Source organism: Schistocerca gregaria, chromosome 9 (assembly GCF_023897955.1).
Source record: "Schistocerca gregaria isolate iqSchGreg1 chromosome 9, iqSchGreg1.2, whole genome shotgun sequence".
In the NCBI taxonomy this organism is placed as follows: domain Eukaryota; kingdom Metazoa; phylum Arthropoda; class Insecta; order Orthoptera; family Acrididae; genus Schistocerca; species Schistocerca gregaria.
Window position 1 is genome coordinate 246814628 of NC_064928.1, and position 17108 is coordinate 246831735.

Genomic DNA, 17108 nt, shown 5'->3' on the forward strand with positions numbered 1-17108 from the left:
TTAGCAGTGTTGTCTACACTGGTCTCCTCCCAGATCACCAGGTTTTGGCCACAGCGTTGCTGAGACTTCATTTTAGTGATGTGCTCGACTGCCCTTTTCTCTATTTGACTAGGCGCCTGTTTGACTAGGCGCGTATTTGAGTAGTATTTATATGTCTATCCTTTTGAGTGAAGGTTTGAGGGGCTTTGGCCGTTTGCTTGTGTAATAAAATGGATGTTATTTATTACATAGATACCAGTTTCAGTGATTCAGTAAGTCATCTTCAGGCTGACAGGCCTTCACCCCCTCAGTGTCAGTTACAGCCTGAACACGGTGAACTGAAACTGATAGCTACATAATACATAGCATCAAAAGGATGGTGGCAGGTGCTCAGTTTTATTACATTTGGCTAGTCGTGTATTTGACTAGTTATCTATTTGACGTGTCGCTTGTATGACTGGTCATCTATTCCACCATTCACATATTCGAGTTACTGTTCTGTTGTGTTACAATCTCAACCTGTCTTGAGAAACACGTAAATATAAATCTCAAAGAGGCAGTCACATATCTTCGGACATGTTGATACGGACTAGTACTTCATTAGAAAGAAAAACAGAGGCAAGGTATTCTATCACAGGCGGGAGTGTACGTGTTTCCCAGCCTCGGCGCCTGATGACCGCATATATGGCGCCAGTTCGCTTCTCGACGCCAGCAGGTAGTCGGCATTTGGTGCGACCCACTACGAGGTGCGTGTGTGTGTGTGTGTGTGTGTGTGTGTGTGTGTGTGTGTGTGTGTGTGTGTGTGTCTGTGTGTGTGTGTGTGTGTGTGTGTGAGCGCGTGCGCAAAGTTCGCGAGGAGCGCGAGCGTAATAGGGCAGGCAGGTAATAAGGCGCCCGCTATCGGCGCAGATCACGCCGTGCGTCATTCCCGACCCGGACTGGAGCCCTGGCCTGGAGTGTGGAGTGGGCTGCCAATGCCTCAAGCCATCTCATCTCCCACCGCTCGTATACGTATGTGCGCGCGTACACACACACACACACACACACACGAGCGCGCGCATTCAGTTTATGGAGGCGTTTTACGATTTTTCACTTACTCTGCCAGCCAGTTGCGGGTCCAACTGGGATACGGGAGGCACAAAAAGCTTGACAGCAGCTCTACAATCAAAAAGTCACTGAAAAAAAGGGCTTGGTTTCGGGTGTCGAGCTGTCGAATTCCGGCAGGGTAAAGTCAGCGTGAGTAGAGGACTGTAGCGATGTATTACTTTCGTCGCTGGAGGCCTGTCCTACTATCATCAGCTACCTGAAACGAGCGACGGAAAAATGATTTCACTCTGTTGAAAATACGCTGGTTTCATTCACAATGATCTGCTCCTGTATGTGCTTAGAGGTCTATAACGGGCGGGTATCTCCGGGTACCGGCAGATTTCAGTCGAGTCTTTAGCCAGCAGGTTCGGTTTTGTACTCTGAAACATACACCTGCTTGTATGAGTCCGATTTCATACAGGACACCCGACTTAGACCTATATTACTTTGTGCTTCTGCTCATTTCCAGCTAGTACAAAAATAGCAAATAAATAATTTAAAATTGGAAACGTACTACTTACCATTTGTGAACAAATAAGAAAACCGGAAAGCAAATACCAGAAAATTTTGTCATATTGGGAGCAGAGTAAAGGTATAAAAAATCATGTGTGTTTAAATACCACTTTTTAAAATCAAAACAGACATGCATTTTTTGCGGTTATGATTATTTGTACTGTTGTAATTAACACAGAGAAAGTTGTGACATACCAATGCAAATTTGATAAATTTTGCTATCTACTCTTTTCAATTAATTTTGGAAACATAGCTGGAGGCAGTCAGCGAGCAAACTAGATTATTTGAAATTAGTTATGAAACTGTCTAGATCGAAAACGCACGTTTATTACATTGTCATCTACAGCGCTAAAACAATACTGATGGAAGATGGCTGTACCCGGAACAGGAACCACTGAATGAAGAGCGGTTGGTGACCGTCGGTCCTCTTCCACGTATAGCCATTCTCCATCTATATTTTTATGCAGGGCTGAAGATGACAATGTGGTGATCGAAACCTATCACCTATAGGTTAAATAAATAAATAAATAAATATAGTAAAAGTGTCTTCGCGATCTTCACTGGTTTTTAATTAATTTCAAATCCGTATTTTGAAACTAAAATTTATCACAAGTATGAAATCACTTGCATGCATGGTTTCAGTAACATCAAGGAACCAAAGTTCATCAACACGTTCGGTGTTTATTTGTGATCTATTTTCCTGAATATCTATTTTCCGAGTAATGCTTGCTACCAAACATACTAGATATCTTTTGACATACGACACTAGTAGCAGGAAGAGCAAAAAATGCTTTTTCCTACTTCTGGTAGCTCTAGGAGTATCGGCAATTGTCGTTTCCACCGGTCAAGCAGACGATCGCCGTCGAAGCCTCAAGAGTCAGACCGCGATAGCTTAGCTCACCATCTGGTCCTCTTGAATTCTCTGCTCCTTCCAGCTCCCAGTTGCTGCTTCCCGACTGCACTTCGTGGCATTTTTCCGTAAAGATCTCTAGCAGCTGATCGTTCTCCTTCCTTTTCTTCTGTAGGGGAAAGCATTGTCCCATTTTCAAAAGGAGGAGTGAGAAACCTAGAAATCTTGTGATTCATTCCCGGATTGGCTTTGGGACGCATGTGCTGCGACGCTCTCGTAGCCAGTTTCTTCAATGTCTCAAAATCATTCACGCCACTGAGAATTCCGGACAAGTCTTGCGTTATTCTTTCAGGATTTTGGAGGCAATACTGTACTGTAGGACATTTCCGCTGTTGCAGTTTGTCTGTTTCAGCAAGCCTACCAAATTTTAGGGCAGTTCCTTGTCGATTCCATCCATTTTTAGAATGTTGTTGTGTTGCTGCAGTATCCCTTTAATCTTTTCGAACGTAAACAAAACTGACTTCAAGTACTTCAAATATGCGAGCCATTCAACGAAACATCATCGATGCGGGCTTTCTGAACCGAAGACCCACTTGTGTACCCTTGATAACTGCACGGCATTAAGTTTTACACCTCGCCTGGGCCCGTCAACTCCGACATTGGAGTGTTGAGGAAGCATGTTGCCTGGTCGGGCGAGTTTCGTTTCTAATTGTATCGAGCGCATGGACATGTACGGGTACGGAGAAAACCTCACGGATCCATGGACCCGGCATCTCGTCATGGCACTGTTAAAGCTGGTGGTGGCTCTGTAATGGTGTGGGGCGTGTGCAGTTGGAGTGGTGTTGGACCTACGATACGCCTAGAAACGACTCTGACTGCTGACGCGTACGTAAGCATCTTGTCTGATCACCTGCATCCATTCATGTCCATCGAGTGATGTGGCGCAGCAGTTAGCAAACTGGACTCACATTCGGGAGGGCGACGGTTCACTACCGTGATTCCTAAAATCGCTCTAGGCAAATGCCGGGATGGTTCCTTAGAAAAGGCACGGCGACTTCCTTCCCCATCCTCCTCCAATCTGGTGAGACCGATGGCCTTGCTCTTTGGTCTCTACACCCAAACAACCAAACCCATTAATGTCCATTGTGCATTCCGACCGACTTAAGCAATTCCAGCACGGCGATGAAGCACCTGTCACATCCAGAACTACTATAGAGTGGCTCCAGGAACACTCTCCTGAGTTTAAACGCTTCCGTTTGAGAACGCCTTCTAGAGTGCTGTCCAGAAGAGATTTCCATCCCGTCGTACTCTTACGGATTTATAGACAGCCCTGCAGGATTCATGATGTCAATTCCCTCCAGCACTATTTCAGACATAAGTCGAGTCAATGCCACATCGTGTTGTGGCACTTCCGCATGCTAATGGAGGCCCTACACCATATTAGGCAGGAGTACGAGTTTGTTTGGCTCTTCAGTGTATACATCACTCTTCAGTGTATACATCACATGTGTAAGTTTAGTCAGGTAGACTCAGAGATACCCTGTCTTATATTTTTCTAATTACATCTCAAGATTTTCAGTAAATAACGGAATGGATGATAATTTCAGAAATCAATGTGGCTGTAGGCAGTACTGAAAGATGTTATCGCAAATTAATTCTCTTAAGTTAATTTTTCAACAGACCTGGCCTCGATAGATGTGGTGGAAATAATTTAGTGATAAGGCGCAGATGTTTCTGTGTTAGTTACATCCTTCAAGTCATGGATAGGTCTACGTTACATACATAAAAATTCGCTGCTTGTGTTCATTAACGCGAATAACTACTTTTCCTTACATCTACTCGTGCGGTAGATTAAGTGCTAATATGTGTACAAATGTGTAACAAGATTCCAACGTTGTCCTTATAGGGGAACCATACCTTGCAGTTAATGAATAATCGAAAATATCTGGGTTATTATCGGTAGGAAAACAAAATCATTTTAGGTCTATATTCATTAACACAAAATCAACACGCTCAGAAAACTACAGCAGCAAAGAGGTAACTCTTTTATTGAACTTTTGAAAAAGACAAAAACCGGGAATTGCGCACTCTTTCATTCACCTGCGCTTAAGAGTTCTCAAGTCATGCCCAAAGAGAAGGCATTTAACAAATGTCACAAAAGAACCCAATATCACCCTCAAATGTGGAGTTCTGTTCGTGCCACCATCTCCCACGCTGGATGCAGTCCTCTGGAAACTCCAGAATCAACGTTCTGTCCTCACAGCTCTCCGTCTTTTCGTTAAAACCGAATCCTTCGTACCAAGAGCGGCGCCAACCTCTGTCTGTTTTCAGTTCGTTGTCTGGAATCTTTGAGAAGCCCTTCGCTTCAGATGAGGTTCCTGTCCGATTTTCGTTCTTCGTTTGAAGTCATTCTGAAGCAAAACCTATCCTTCGGTCTCCAAAATGCGCGCAAGAGATACAAATGTGCAGTTGTGACCTAAATAGGGACCGAGCGAGGTGGCGCAGTGGACGAGCATCCTGGAGGACGACGGCTCAAACCCGCGTCCGACCATCCTGATTCACGTTTCCCGTGATTACCCCTAAGTCGCTTCAGGCAAATGCCGGAACGGTTTCTTTGGAAGGTCACGGCCGCCTTCCTTCACCAAATCTGATGGGACAGGCGACCTCGCTTTTTCCCACCCTGTGTCCCCCCTCCCAAATTAACCACCCGTAAAGAGAAAGCAAGCACTTTTTGGGAACATTATACGCGCGGTTTTTGGTACAGAAATACTGATTCCGAGCGAAGTCAACAGATGGCAGCACACGTCTCATTTGCGAAAGATGTGTAAGCGGTATGGTAAATTGCAAGCCAACCTTCCAAAACGTAATAAAGCATTACGTGCTATCGCTCGTGTATTCTGTGTATAACTTACTCAGCAGATTAACCCTTTCGTGGGCAAAATTATTGAGCATATTTTTTAATGAATGGAGAGCAGATAGTAGTTAACAGATAGGTATATTTATCATACAGAAAATCAGATTTGCTCGAACTGTGAAAGTGAGGTCACACAACAAGGTGGGCAGTATTCTCCCCACTTCCTTTCCTTGGAGTTAAATAACAAAAACAACTTTTTCAATATAAGTCATATTTATTTGATAAATTTACTTCTCTTGTTAGAATGATTGTCCACAATTACTTGCCATGAAATTTTCTGAAACATGGGTCTGTGCAAAGTGGTATTTGACAATATGTACAAACACAGCGAGTGCTCTTTTCCGCAGCTTTGGTACTACAATGATGGAACGTACAGTAGGTTTATCCTAAAATGGGTTGATGCTCCTCTACAGCCACATGACGAAAATCTTCGGGTAGTTTACCCCTTTTTGCCAGAAAGACACGTTCTTGTCCACGCCTTTTTTGGGATGAGAAGCCAGCGATCAATTGTCTGGCTAGATGGATCCTGTATGTGAGCTGATCATACTGTCCACTTTCTCTTTTACTTATTTTCCGCAGGATAAAACTGTTCACTGCAGCAACGTCCACCAGAAAATAAAATATTCTGTGCCACCGTTTTACAGAACGTCTGCCAATAGCATACCTTTCTCGTAGTTGATCAAAGTTATCGCCACCACCCATTATTTTGTTGTATTGTGCCACAACTTCAGGATAGGATATCTCTGTACTAGTACCATCCATGTTTTTCCCTCCCACTGCGGCTGTCTCTCATGGGTCATGAACTGAGGACAGGAAAGTGACTGGACAGTTATCCATCCATTTTACTGCAGAAATGGCTCCTTTTGTTTCAAACTGGAACTCTCCTCGTTCCAAGTTTACGTTTTCCTTCATATATTTGGGTAAATCAAAAGCATTTATCTTATACTATAGCTTTGAGGGAAAAAAATCACAAAATGTCACGCAAACAGCACCGAAAGGCCCCTCTACAGAGCAACACTCAGCTATACAATGCCTCTGCGCGAAGGTTCAGCAAAAACGGCGGGAACTTCCTATTGGAAGCAGTGCCCTGTACTGTTCACTAGGGGGGCAGGTGCTGGTGCAGGTGCTTGCTCTGCAGCCTGATGACTTCCACTCTGCTGTGAAAAAGAGCGGCGAGTCGAAGGTCGCGTCTGCTGTATGGGCTGCGGTCGCACTTGCGAAGGATTTGTTTCCTTATTTTTCTTTGCAACATCTTCCACTTCCTCCTCCGTCGTGTTCTCGTGTTCCGAGTCTGATTCAAAACCGTCTTCTCCTTCAGAACGAGCAGTCACTGCTGATGCATTGATACGCCGCCGTAACTTTGTAATAGCAGAACGAATGAGACGTAATCGTTTTGCACGAGCTGGACCAAGTTTTAAATCCTGGCATCGAACTTGAAGTTCCAGTAAACAGGTACAGAGATGGGAACTGCGAATTGCACGGGACTGGGAGTGAGTTCATTGTAGTGGGAAGCATGTTTCCCACGGCTCACGAAAGGGTTAACAGAAGTACACCACAAAAGCTGAAAAGTGATTCTTACCTGTTTCTCCACATAACTTCCTCGAGCTGTTTCTGATACGACTCGAACTCAACTACGTCAGTGGCTAGTTGATCAGTTTAGCCAACTGTCAGGAACACAAACTGCGCGCTCTTTGAGTCTGCACTATGTTTAGCGCATTTACCCCAGTTGACTCCGTGGCAGGGCCAGTGGCAAGAAAGGAGCTGACGAGGGACATTAGGACATCCAGAATGAGATTTTCCGCCAGCTTTAAGCGGCAGCGGCGGCCTAATGGATTGCGCAGACTCGCCGGCAGGTTGGCTGCGAGACAAGAACGGCGCGCCCTCATACGGCGTCATCGTCCGGCGGGCGAAAGTTCCAGAAGAGATTTACAGCGGAAAAACTGAGGCGCGAGGGCCCCCATTTCTCTTCAACAAGTTCTTACGCCTCGGGCGGGGCATCAATTTGGCAATTTATCTGTGGAGAACAAGGGGGAGCTGCTTCAGTAGAGAAGGGAACAAGGGGTTGAGGAGGAGGGGTGATGGGGGGGGGGGGGGGGGGAGTGGTTGATGGAGAACGGAGAGCCGCGCGCGACGCGGGCGATGGATGGCTGGAATTAAGAGGCGACTCTAGATAGAGGGAGAGAGAGAGAGAGAGAGAGAGAGAGAGAGAGAGAGAGAGAGAGAGAGAGCGGCGCGCAGTCTGTTGTCGCAACCTCACAACGTCCTAAACTAGCCGAGACAACGCCGAGTCTTTATGTAGACCTGCACCACAGCACCGGGACAGGATCATACGCCTCGCTGGCTGATGGTGCTTTATGAATTACAGAATACGTAAACTGCAGCACTTCACTAAAAGATCCATTATTTTTTTGGAAAGAGAGCTCATTTCACGCGTACGTTTCATACTTTAATCGTGATTGCACTGTGAAATTGGCTTATTTACTACTCATTCTGCTGTGAGTTGGGGACTAAGAAATGGGTTGGGTTGTAGTGACTTGTGGAGAAAGGTAGTCTTTTGGCGACATATTACTGTGCATGTGAAATTAATTCATACGCAACGAGGATGAGTAAATAGTTTACCCTTTGACGGTCAACGATGACATTGTAATTCTGTCAGAGACAGCAAAGGACTTGGAAGAGCAGTTGAACGGAATGGACAGTGTCTTGAAAGGAGGATATAAGATGAACATCAACAAAAGCAAAACGAGGATAATGGAATGTAGTCGAATTAAATCAGGTGATGCTGATGGAATTAGATTAGGAAATGAGACAGTTAAAGTAGTAAAGGAGTTCTGCTATTTGCGGAGCAAAATAACTGATGATGATCGAAGTAGAGAGGGTATAAAACGAAGACTGACAATGGCAAGGAAAGCGTTTCTGAAGAAGAGAAATTTGTTAACATCGAGTATAGATTTAAGTGTCAGGAAGTCGTTTCTGAAAGTATTTGTGTGGAGTGTGGCCATGTATGGAAGCGAAACATGGACGATAAATAGTTTGGACAAGAAGAGAATAGAAGCTTTCGAAATGTGGTGCTACAGAAGAATGCTGAAGATTAGATAGGTAGATCACATACCTAATGAGGAGGTACTGAATAGGATTGGGGAGAAGAGGAGTTTGTGGCACAACTTGACAAGAAGAAAGGACTGGTTGTAGGACACGTTCTGAGGCATCAAGGGACCATAAATTTAGCATTGGAGGGCAGCGTGGAGTGTAAAAATGGTAGAGGAAGACCAAGAGATGAATACACTAAGCAGATTCAGAAGGATGTGGGTTGCAATAGGTACTGGGAGATGAAGAAGCTTGCACAGGATTGAGTAGCATGGAGAGCTGTATCAAACCAGTCTCAGGACTGAAGACCACAACAACAACAACAACAAACGATACCGCACTTCATGTGAAGGAGGTAGAAGTGAGTGGACCGTTCAGTGACGCAATTTACAATTATTATGCTTAACTGGCCAATTATAGACTAGTATTTGAAGGATAAGCCCTTTTTAATTAATGTATTCGTTTTATATTGAAACGTCCCCTTAGAAAAATGATGGATTGCTGTGCTGATAAACCTCTTGCATTATTTGATTTTCAAACAGCTGAGGAGAACTGAACGTACTCAGACATTTCGCTCTTCACCTATTCTGATCAACACTAAACTCACAGCCAATATTTTTAGCGCAACGCAATCTGACTTTCAATAATCCCTACAAGAGAGTGCCCCTGACTAACAATAACGTATACGTTTCACAAATCACTTACCTCACAAAAATCTTAAGAAGAATTACTCGAACTACTTCAATACAGCGAGCGCCACTACTGCCAGCTAAATAAAAGATTGTAACTGCTGAAGGCAGTAACTACTGATATGCATAGTTAGCAAATGAAAGATTTTGATAGAGAACAAACTATGTATTTACCTTAATAGTGTTCAAAAGTCATTATATATATATGCACTGTTAACAGCCAACTGCCCAAGACTACAATAGCATATACTCCAACAATGCAAACCAACCACAGCCTTCACACAGCACAGTCAGTGATTTTCATATAGAGCGCTACGTGGCGTTACCAACATAAAAACCTAAACAGCCTACTTATAATATCAACGATTCACTTCTGCCATTGGCAATACTCTATTAATTTTTAAGCATTCTAAGACAAAAAAAAGATCGTCGCACCACGAAGGAAATATCCGAATGGCACGTAAATCGGTAGATGTGGTGTAAATAGACAGACGAGCGATTACAATTTCAGAAAAACTTGATAATTAATTGAAGCGAGGGAGCTTCACAGGCTGAGCAAGTCAGTAACGCGTTGTTCCACCTCTGTCCCTCATGCAAGCAGTTATTCGGCTTGGCGTTGATTGACAGAGTGGTTGGGTATCCTCCTGAGGGATATCGTGCCACATTCTGTCCAGTTGGCCGTTAGTCCGTCAGAATTCCTAGCTCTTTCGTGGACCCCCGCAAAAGGCTCCAAACGTGCTCAATTGGAAAGAGATCCGGCGATCTTGCTGCCCACTGTAAGGATTGCCAAACAGGAAGACAGGAAAAGGCTGTCGCCGCGTGCGGGCAGGCGTTATCTTGTTGAAATGTAAGCCCAGGTGCCTTGCCATGAGGACAACAAAGCTGGGCGTAGAATATCACCCACCTGCCGCTCTACTGCGAGGGCGCAGCGGATGATAACCAAAGGAACACTGCTGTGAAGTGAGATGGCACCTCGCAGCTATCACCACTGGTTGTCAGGTTGCATGGCGGGCGATTGTCAGGTTTGTATCCCACAGCTGCCCAGGGCGTCTGCAGACACGTTTTCGGCCTGGGATCTCAGTGATTTGAGTAGGTCTGTTTTCAGTGAAGAATGCTGCTTCCAACTGAGTCCCTGTGACCAACGAAGGCGTGTTTGGTGACGCTCCGCACAGCGGTGGTGGGATACCAACCTGGCTGTCCCCCACGTACTCTCCGACAAGCAGAAGTGATGGTCTGCCGTGCCATTTGTCTTCATAGCAGGACTCGTTCCGTTGTCATCCACGGGAAACATAAAGTGCAGCGATATGTCGACGATATTCCGCGCCCCATTTTGTTGTCCTTCACGGCGAGCCATCCTGGGCTTACATTTCAGCAAGATAATGCCAAGGCGCACATCGCGAGAGTTTCTACTGCTTGCCTTCGTCCTCGCCAAACCTTAACTTGAGCAGCATGATCGCCGGATTCTCTCCCCAAATGAGAACGTGTGGAGCATTTTGGGAAGGGCCCTCCGGCCATCTCTCGATTCTGACCATTTGACACGCCAATGGGTCAGAATTCGGTACCATATCAGTCTGGAGGACATTCAACATGTCTATTAGTCAATGCCAATCCAAATACCTGCTTGCGTAAGTGCCATAGGTCAGCCACCGGGTTGGTGACTTCATACATTTGTGAAAATCTTCCTCTAGAATAAGTCAACCAATTTCTCTGAAATTGTAATTATTTATTCTCCGGACATGTACATGACATATACCTGTTTTCACCCCATTGGATAATTCGAACGTCATGCATCGGATTTTTTTCCGTTTATAGAACGTATTTAAGCGATGGCTTTTTAAAGGGGGGAAGGCAGCTATAGTCTGTAGCATCCGTTGTGGAAACGATGTGCCTTAATTGCTCATTAGCAAGAATACGCCTTTAAAAAATTCATACCAACTGTCCCCAACAGTTTTCCGGTGTTCCAAACGTGTCATGTTTGAATTAAAATGGCTCAAATGGGTCTGAGCACTATGGGACTTACCTTCTGAGGCCATCAGTCGCCTAGAACTTAGAACTACTTATACGTAACTAACCTAAGGACATCACACACATCCATGCCCGAGGCAGGATTCGAACCTGCGACCCTAGCGGTCGCGCGGTTCCAGACTGTAGCGCCTAGAAATAGCTCGGCCACCCCGGCCGGCCGTGTGAATTAAAACTCGAACACGCAAAGGAACTGGAACTTTACTGACCTGATTTGTGTACCTCGTAAGTTCCGTAGACCTGCTCCTATGGCTCTCTTCCTGATTCTTGTTTTGTGTTTTAAACAGTTTTTATATTTGAACACAACGCTGTTGAGTTAACTTTTCTTTTCCTTCAAATTTATTGATACTAAACACGCGATGATCAACTTGTGTCTAGCGTATTATGGAGATTTAGCTTGAGGTATCGGTAAGTAACGTAGACTATGAGTAGCCTAACAGAACCTCACGAGCGACACAGATAACCAAGTAATGAGCAGGTCCACTAGATCATTTCTCGATGCAGGCATACCTTAGTATTCCGATTAACTCACACAACATATTGACTCTCTTAATGCAAGCTTCCGAATGACTGACACAGAGACTGCATATCCAGTGACAAGCAACAGATGATTCGCGGCTTTGTATACGACGCCTGTTTAAAGACATGCGCAGGACGGAAACTGTAGACTACAAAAGTACAGAAGTATTACACGACAAACAGTAGCATAAAAGACAGAAAAAATTTAAAAAATGTAGCAACACATTAGGCAGTGACGCAAATTTGTTTAGGTATATGCTGTATCCTCTTAAATTGGCAAAATTCATTTGTACTATTTTTAGTAGGCGAAATGTTTAGCGTGCTGATGCATTTGCGAAAGCTGCCAAGAATTTTCTCTAAGCTCTAATTTTCATATTTAAATATTTGAGCAACTGATACAATATTCTAGGAAAGTTATACATGTTTTGGAATTTAAAAAATTGAGGCTGTAAAACTATACTTTGGAAATTTGACAGGATTACATTTTGAGATTAGAAATTTTCGGAATACGATAATTTTGACCAGGAATAGCTTTTGAAATGCTAAGTTTTTGGAAGAAGTAAAATGTTTGTTAGATTGAAGGGAATGAATGCTTTCCAGTAATGTATGTTGTTTGTAAAATGAACAGTTATTAGTTGGGTCAAATTTTTAAGTGCTCGTGTTTTTAGTGAATAGTAAATGTAGTACATTTCAGTAAAGAAAACGTTTATACATAGAGCAGTTACCAACAGCCTCTAAATTATATAGTGAGTAATAAAGTTTAACAAACTACACCATGAATAATAATCTACTAATTTCGTGCAACGAAATTATGTGTTTTACGTATGGAACAGGAAACAGCAACGAAGAGCTGTGAATTTATAGTAAGCGGATCTACACTGCTTGATGAGAAGTTTGCGGACTGTCGTACGTATGAAATGCGGAACTGACCACTACGTATACCACGACTGATGGGCCTGCCAGTGTAAAAGGAGATGCGGGGTGTTGCTTTGCCCGCAGAGGAGCAGTAGACAGCACGATGGGTCGGTCAGTGGAGCTCAGCGACTGCGGATGTGGACCAGTGACAGGACGTCACGCGAGCAGCACATCCGCCACAGACATTACGGACTTGTCGAAAGCTGGTCAGTCGACTGTCGTTGATGTGAGTGTGAAGTGAAAGCATGTGGGAGTAAACACAGCTGAAGTGACACCAGGCGGACCTGAGCCTCTTGTAACCACTGTCGAGTACTGAGGAGGGTGGCTGCAGAAAATCTGGAAAAATCGGCGGAGAGACATCACGACCAGAGTGCTACCAGCAATCCAGGTAGCACAGTGACTACCGTGCGTAAGGAGTTAAAAATAATTTGGGTACAGTGGACGAGCAGCTGCCCAAAAGCCACGCACTTCTTGTGGTCAGTCCTAAGTGAGGCTTGTGGGGTGTACTGGGCAGTGGGTGACTTGAAACGTTTGATTTGGAGTGATGGACCACACTACGTCTTGCAACGCAGCTGCCGACATAACTAGTGTAGAAGTGGATATCCTCGGAGTAGTACAGCTACTTAAATTACTTAACAGAAGCAAGACTTCTTTTCCAGACTGTATACCACCTAGATTCCTTTCATAGTATGCTGATGCAGCAGCTCCGTCTTTAACGAAGATGTACAGCCGCTCGCTTGACGAAATATCCGTACTCAAAGACCGAAAAGTTGCACAGCTCACACCAATATTCAAGAAAGGAAGCAGGAATAAACCACTAAATTACGGGCCCGAATCATTTACGTCGATATGCAGCAGGATTTTCGAATATATATTGAGTACGAACATTATAAATTACCTCAAAGAAAACAGTTTATTGACACACAGTCAACATGGATTGAGAAAGCATCGTTCTTGTGTAACACAACTAGGTCTTTACACACACGAAGTGTTGGGCGCCATTGACAAGATGTTTCAAATTGATTTTGTATTTCTCGATTTCCAGATGGCTTTTGACACTGTACCACACCAGCGACTTGTAGTGAAATTGCGTGTTCATGCGCCGGCCGGAGTGGCCGAGTGGTTCTAGGCGCTACAGTCTGGAACCGCGCGACCGCTACGGTCGCAGGTTCGAATCCTGTCTCGGGAATGGATGTGTATGATGTCCTTAGGTTAGTTAGGTTTAATTAGTTCTAAGTTCTAGGGCACTGATGACCTCAGAAGTTAAGTCCCATAGTGCTCAGAACCATTTTTTTGCGTGCTCATGGAATATCGTCTCAGTGGCGGAAAGTCATCGAGTAGAACAGAACTGATTTCTGGCTTTTCCCAAGGTTGTGTTACAGTCCCCCTGCTGTTCCTTGTCTATATAAACGATTTAGGAGACAATCAGAGCAGCCTCGGTTGTCTGCAGATGACGCTGTCGTTTATCGTCTGGTAAAGTCATCAGAAGATCAAAAGAAATTGCAAAGCGATTTGTATGGTGCAATAATTGGCACGCGACCCCAAATAACGAAAACTGTGAGATCATCCACATGACTGCGAAAAAGATTCTGTTAAACTTCGGGTAGACAATAAATCAGTCAAATCTAAAGGGCGTAAATTCAATTAAATACCTAGAAATTACAACTTAAATTGATAAAACACACAGAAAATGTTATGGGAAAGGCTAACCAAAGACCGCGTTTTATTGGCAGAACACTTACAAAACGTAACAGATCTACTAAAGAAACTACCTACATTGCCTTTGTCCGTCCTCTTTTTCAGTACTGCTGCGCGGTGGTGGGACCCTCACCAGATAGGATTAACGGAGTACATCGAGAAGTTCAGACAAGAGCAGCACGTTTTGTATAGGGGAAAGGGTGTGATGGACATGAGACAGAATTTGGGGTGGAAATCATTAAAAAAACTGTTTTTCGTTGCAGCGGAATCTTCTCACGAAATTTGAATCACAAACTTTCTCCTCCGAATGCGAAAATATTTTGTTGACGCTGACCTACATAGGGAGAAACGAACATCGTAATAAAATGAGGGAAATCAGAGCTCCTACTGAAAGATATAGCTGTTCGTTTTTTCCGCGCGCTATTCGAGAATTGAATAATAAGTGTCAAGATCGTTTGATGAACCCTCTGCCAAACATTTAAGTGTGATTTTCAGAGTATGGTTTGCGTCTGACGAATGTTCGGAGGACCATGAATGCCGTCATGTGTAGCGCCAACGGTCAAGTGCCAACGAGTTGGGGTTAGGTTTGGTTATTAGGGCGTTATTCGTGGTTAGGGCCTCATTCCCTAACTGCGCGTAAGAAAACACTGAATGAGGACGAATATGAACACGTTTCACAATTTTGCGTTCTGCTTGCAATAGAGGTTCGCTTCGTAGCCCCTTCGTAGCCTGATAATGAATGGACCCCGTGATAAAGCAGTGTCTCTGAGGCACTGGTATGTGGACGATAACATTCGTGAAACGGACTGCCCTGTCCTGAATACTAAACTGAACCAATGGAAGAACTTTGGGATGCGTTAGAAAGTCAACTTTGCTCGAGACCCCAACGTCCACCACGACAATTTACTCTGGTTTCTCCTGTTCAGGAAGGATGGGCTGCCATGGCTCCACAGACAGTCCGACACTTCATTGAAAGTGTCTCCATCGGAGTTCAGGCGCTCATCAAGGTAAAGGATGGACACGATTCATATCAAAGAATGACAAAAACACCTTTCAGCTGTCCAAATTTCCAAATTTTTATGTTATTGGTCTACCGGTTTCGGCGATATATTCACTTCACCTTCAGGCCCCTGGCCGCAGTATACTAAGATTCTGAGCTCGTTTCTGGTCGAATCTTCCTACACGTCGGTCTGGTGGCCTGAAGATGTAATATATCGCTGAAACTGGTAGCTCAATAACATAACAATTAGGAAATTTAGACGGCTGAGAAGTTTTTGATTTCACGAAGTCCCGCAACAATCTCTGAAAAGATGGAAATACAGACACTTAAATGAAGTGTCCATTTTATATCAGTGTCCACACACACACACACACACACACACACACACACACACACACAGAGAGAGAGAGAGAGAGAGAGAGAGAGAGAGAGAGAGAGAGAGAGAGAGAGGGAGGGAGGGAGGGAGCGCACATGCCCGTGGCTATGATTCGCTGGGTGACGTTTCGTGCTATCCCCACCACACTTCTCTGAATCTGGTTCAGCCGGTTGTGGAGGGAGAGATAGCCCTGAATTCCGGCCAAGTCTATCTTGTACTGAGAAGTAGCTTCCATCGGTTTCCGTAGTGTAGTGGTTATCACGTGCGCCTCACACGCGCAAGGTCCCCGGTTCGATCCCGGGCGGAAACATTATTTTAAAATCGTACGAGTAATTCAGTGTTCCTTATAGCGAGCTCAGTATGTGTAGTTTTATAGTGAAACTGCTAACGGTAGCGTACAGACAAGGCGAATAAGTTTTTCATCTCTCCAGAGATGAAATTCCGGCAAGATTGCAAAGTGGCCATAACAGGAATAAATTAGGCAGGTGTCAACAACAAACGTATTTACAATCATCCGCAATGAAACTATAGATGTATCCAGATGGCAATGTAGTTAATAACATGAGTTGACCTTGGGAGGTCTTTTTCCATTTTACACGTAACGTGTGGACAATTGATTGCCCTTTAGTAATATTATGATGATTCAGTTTGTTGAGTCATCGGAGAAGCAAATGTTCCCCGCAAAGTTAATCTTCGCCTCAGTACTGGTAAGTGTATCGACTGTAGACTGTTCGCACTGAGATCTGTCCGATAGACTTCGTGCCTGACGACCGCGGTCTTTCCGTCTCTCTGGCTGCAGTACGCACTGGTTTTGCAGGCACTGTGCAAACGCCTGTGCCACGTTGTGTGCGCTGCGATCCGAAACTGATTATGAACGCTGCCTGCTTCCGTGACTGGCGCCTGCCGAATGCGGAGCTGAAACAGTTGGTCGGAACTCTTGTCCGCCTTCCACACTGTGTCCGATAGTTCCGTCGCACTTGAGTATTGGACGGCGTCTCTATGAGCTTGGCTACACACTGGAATTATTCCTCTGTTCAAATCTACAGAAGATGGATAATGAAAAAAGAGCTTCGAGTTAACTTGTCACACATTGAAAACCAGTTGTTATTATCTACTACAGGTTTAAAGTTATTAAAGGTAAATTTATGTAGATAGTTTATGGATACCTTGTTAATCAATCATTCACCATGTCCTAGTTGCGTAGTACCAAATGTTCGTTGATTATCTTGTGTTTACTTACGTCCGGAACCTAGCAGTAAATTACAAACAGGAAATCCCACCTGGACGGTCAATCAATTTATGTGCAATCACGATTTCCGCACGTTTGCCATCCTAAAGTAATAGCTATAATTATAGGGGATGTAAGAAAAAAGGCATGACTCTACTTTCACGAAACATTCCTCGCGCAAAGAGGAAGAAAATATGTTATGTGGACATCGGTCCGGAAATGCTTTAATTCC

At 44.3% G+C, this 17108-nt stretch overlaps 1 protein-coding gene and 1 non-coding gene across 3 annotated transcripts in view; both read left to right on the forward strand.

Moving 5' to 3' along the window:
* The window catches only part of LOC126292223 (G-protein coupled receptor moody), a 1247805-nt gene that overhangs the window by 187560 nt on the left and 1043137 nt on the right, over positions 1 to 17108 (forward strand). The gene's annotated exons all lie outside the window — the stretch shown is intronic.
* On the forward strand, positions 15886 to 15958 carry Trnav-cac (transfer RNA valine (anticodon CAC)). Its single transcript has one exon. It is a non-coding gene; the product is annotated as a tRNA-Val (tRNA).